We start from the raw sequence: 4,955 nt of genomic DNA, 5'->3' as shown, positions 1-4,955 counted from the left end.
CTGTGGGTAGCTACATCCTTTGCTTATAAGTTAGGCCAGAAGTTCTGACTTTTATTTAAATCTCTGAGGTAAAGGTAGCTTTCCCTTGACCTCGATAGCCTGATCTTGTCAGATCTCAGAAGCTAAGCAGAGTATTTGGATGGGAGACCTCCAAGGTCATGATATGTGGAGACAGGCAATGGCAAATCACCTGAATTTCTTTTGCCTTGAAAACCCAGGTGTGGCTTGACAGCACTTTCCACCACCGCAGGGGTAGCTGTTAACTGCATTGCCTGGTTCCTACTGCCCCCCCCTTACTCAGTGAGTCACTGCATCAGTACACAGTATATTTGAATAACCTTTGCTGAGGCTTTTTCTATCATACCCCTACATGTTTGTATTGCAAAGAAATGATTTCTGTCCCATGAATGTCTAGTGCTAACAATGGCACTTCACTACATGGACTACTAGGGTACTGGAACTGGGGCTGAGGTTTGGGCCTACAAATTCTATGTGAACCTTCCTGTTATGTATTAAGTTCTGCATTAGCTTGAGTTCAGAAACAGGATTGTAAATACACCAATCAGAGCTGCGCAATGTTCTAGAGGGAAGCACTCTGATTGGACCTTATATGTAAATAGTGATTGGTTGTTAACTGACTTGTGGGCGTGACTACCTAAGCCCGGACTGTTTAAAAGAGAGCCTGTTGCTCTATGTTTTTGTCTCGTTCATGATTTCTTCCGACTTTGTTAATAAAGCTGATTCACTGTTCAACAAGCTGTGTTGAGTCTCGTACTTAACAAATGGCGACGAAGGTGGGATTCTAGAGCGGGTAGGCAGCCCCGCTGAACCAACGCCAGAACAGCGGACGACCGAGAAGCCCCTGAAGGACCCAGGGCAGAAGAACGAGACCTGGCTGATCAAGCGGCTGCAGCACTACCAGTGCCTACACCCCGAACGAACAGTGATGGCCGTCAAGTCGCGGTTCGAAGCGTTCGAACCAGACCTAGAGGACTGGGATTCCTACCTGGCCAGGTACAAGTTCCACCTCCAGGCGAACAAGATCGGTGATGAGGACCAGCAGAAGGCAATGCTCCTCAGTTCCTGTGGGAGAGCTGTATTCGACGTCGCTCAGTCCCTGGTTGCACCTGCTGAAATCAAGGACGTGTCACCGGCTGACCTAAAACTGAAGCTGAAAGGACATTTCGCGCTGCAACCATCGCAGATCGCTAGTCAGCACGCGTTCTATAAATGGTCCCAGGCGGCAACCGAGACGGTAGCTGAGTATATGTTGGTATTAAGAAAGGCTGCACGCCCGTGCAACTTCTCTGACCTGGAGGAAGCGCTCCTCAACCAGCTCGTCTGTGGCATGAAAGACAAGAATCTGGAGCAGTGGCTGTTCGCCCGGCAAGGCCTCACCTACGCTGTGGCCTACTCAGAAGCTGTAGCCACTGAGAAGGCAGCGCAAGAAGTGTGTCAGAACCTGACCCCAATCCAACAGGGGGCCAGCAAGTCAGTGCACCACGAATCAACAAGTGAGTCCGAAGGTGAGCGCGATGACGTCAACCACTCTCGAGCTCTGAGGGCCAAGCGGACCCCAGTGAAAACCACACCAAGACGAGTCTGTGCCAGATGCGGCAGAGAACACGAGTGGGATCGCTGCTGGGCGAAGGACATAGTTTGCCGATCCTGTGACCAGCGGGGCCATTTGGCCAGAGTCTGCAGGGCTAAGAAGAGGACATCACCGTCGTCTCCTCGTGCACGTCACCAGGTTCGCGGCGAGGATAGCGCAAGGTCTACAGATTGCCATCTGACCAACTGCTGTTCCTGCCCATCGACCATCCTAAAGACCGGATCATGATCCAGGAAGAAGATCCATGTCACCGGCCTGCTGAATGGCGTACTGTGCGAGATGGAGGTCAACTCGGGATCAGCCGTGACCTTCATCTCCTCAGAAACACTGCAGCATTTGTTCCCATGATGGAGTCGTCGGCGTTTGAAGCCGAGCAGTATCCACCTCTCCAATTTCCAGGGGAGACGCATTCCTGTGGCTGGGGAAGCCACTTTTGAGGTACAATTTAAAGGGTTCCAAGAGGCACTAAGCCTCGTTGCCGAGGGGCGCCGAGCCAGCCTTTTGGGATTGGACTGGTTCGAGGCTCTCAGAATTGCTATTAGTGGAATTAATCAGGTCAGCGCAAATAAACTGAATGCACTGTATACTGAATTTGCTGATGTATTTGATGGTACACTGGGAATGTATAGAGGTCCGCCGGTAACCTTTGATCTAGATCCTTCGGAAGCACCTATACGGCAAGTATAGAAAGGTGTCCCTTTCCATGAAACCACGTATTGAGGCCGAGTTAGACAAACTTGTGGCCCAAGGTGTGTTAGAACCGATATTGCATGCAAGATGGGAAACCCCTATTGTGACACCAATTAAGCCTGACGGGTCAGTAAGAATCTGTGCTGATTATAAAGCCACAATTAACAGGGCACTACAGCAACACTCATACCCCGTACCCGTCATTAGCCATGTGCTAGCGTCATTGGGAGAAGGTAAAGTCTTTGCCAAATTAGACCTAGCTCAAGCTTACCAACAACTCCCAGTAGACCCACAAGCTGCAATAGCACAAACCATCGTTACGCACAGCGGTGCTTTTAAAGTAAACGGACTGCAATTTGGGGTGAACGTTGCTCCAGGTATTTTTCAAGGTCTAATGGAAGGCTTGTTGAGGGACCTACCTGGGGTGGTACCTTATTTTGATGATGTTTTAATCGCCAGGAGAACCGAAGACGAACTAACAGAGCGCATCAGGGCTGTATTAGGCCGTTTCCAAGTGGCAGGTTTAAAAGTGAACAAGTCGAAGTGCCACTTGGGGGTGCCCAAAGTGGAATTTTTGAGATTTTTGATCGATGCTGATGGGGTACACCCTATAACGAGTAAGGTACAGGCCATTAAAGATGCCCCAAGACCTGGATCCAAGAAGAAACTTCAGTCCTTCTTGGGAATCCTTAACTTTTATCATGCATTCCTACCGCATAAAGCTTCCATTGCGGAACCGTTACACAAGCTCCTCAACAAGGGGGCTAAGTGGGAGTGGGGCTTGCAGCATGACCGTGCGTTTAAGGCAATCAAGTCCTTACTGTCTTCTGATGGAATACTCACCCATTACGATGAGTCAAAGCAGCTGGTGTTAGCTGCCGATGCGTCACCTTATGGGGTGGGGGCTGTATTGAGCCACGTGATGGCGGACGGGAGAGAAGCGCTAATTGTGTATTATTCCAGGACACTCACTGCAGCCGAGAGGAACTATGCACAAACAGACAAGGGAGGGACTGGCGCTTGTGGCTGACGTGAAAAAAATTCATGACTTTCTTTATGGGAGACCTTTTGTTATGGTGACTGACCATAAGCCCCTCCTGGGAATTTTTGCACCAGACCACCAGACACCCAACATCTTGTTGGCCAGGATGTTGCTTTGGACAGTATTCTTGTCTGCATATGACTATGTGTTGAAACATCGCCCAGGCAAGAACATGGGGCATGCAGACGCCTTCAGCTGGTGTCCTCTTCCTGGACTGGACTCAGACCCGGCACCGGCGTTTGAGGTAATGGCCCTCAAGGAACTGGCCAAACCTCTGGTGCACGCTTCAGACGTTGCGACCGCCTCAGCCAGAGACTCTATCGCCAGGGTGCTCAACTGGGTGTGGAGGGGGTGGCTGGTGGGGCACGTCGCTGATGAGTTTAAGCCTTATGCGACAAGGCAATGTGAACTGTCAATCCACAAGGGCTGCTTATTGTGGGGAAACAGGGTGGTGGTTCCCCCCAAGCTGAGAAACCAGGTTCTTGAGGTGCTGCACGAATGCCACCCCGGCATTGTGCGAATGAAGGGGTTGGCTCGGGGCTATTTTTGGTGGCCGAAAATTGACTCTGACATCGAGAGTTGGGTGCAAAGGTGTCACAGGTGCCAGCTGTCCTGGCCTGATCCACCACAAGCCCCAGTACAGCAGTGGGAAAAGAGTCACCGGCCCTGGTCAAGAGTCCACATCGACTTTGTGGGGCCATTTCAGGGGCAGATCTTCCTGATCATAGTCGATGCGTACTCTAAATGGTTGGAGGTGGTCCTGACCTCTAAAATGACGGCTCTGCGATCAATGCGCTGCGCCGCATTTTTGCTACACATGGGTCGCCGGACACTCTCGTGTCTGATAACGGGACTTGTTTTACCGCCTCCGAGTTCCAGAACTTTTTTGGGGCAAATCTCATCCAACATAGCACGTCCGCACCATTCCACCCGGCAACTAACGGGCAGGCCAAAAGAATGGTGCGGACCACGAAGGAAACTCTTAGCTGACTGGTGCAGGGCAACTGGAGCCAAAAGGTGGCGTCGTTCCTCCTGCACCAGCACATCACCCCACATTCAGTGACAGGGCGGAGCCCTGCAGAAATGCTAATGGGTTGGCAGCTGACAACTCTCCTTGACCGAATACACCCAGACCTGACTACCTCCAAACCCGCACAGAGTGAGTCCACTGACTGGACCAGGGGTTTTGAGGAGGGAGAGTTGGTTTATGCCAGGAACTATGCTGGAGGGCATCGTTGGTTGCCGGCAACGGTAACCAAGGTACTGGGTTCACGTACGTATGCAGTACGGCTAACAGATGGTCATGTCTTCAAGCGGCACATCGACCAATTGAGGAAACGGTGGGCTGAGGTAGACCCTGAGCCCAATACTGCGGTGGCCGACGTACCCAAACCTGATGAACGGGTAGAGCTCCTGAGCTCAGACAACTCCCACGAGGGAGAACCACCCAGTATCACGACTGAACCCAGTTACCAGTCTGAAGACAGGTTTCAGGCACACTGCCCCCAAGGTATACTGGAAAGCCCTAACAACAGGGAACCGCCAAACAATCCCCCAGCTGTAACATTAAGACTGTCACAACGGAGCAAGCAGCCTCCTGCTTATCTTAAA

Source organism: Gekko japonicus, unplaced genomic scaffold, assembly GCF_001447785.1.
Source record: "Gekko japonicus isolate JY-2015 unplaced genomic scaffold, Gekko_japonicus_V1.1 scaffold133, whole genome shotgun sequence".
Lineage (NCBI taxonomy): Eukaryota > Metazoa > Chordata > Lepidosauria > Squamata > Gekkonidae > Gekko > Gekko japonicus.
The sequence above is the reverse complement of the archived record's forward strand: the minus strand, read 5'-3'. Positions refer to the sequence as shown.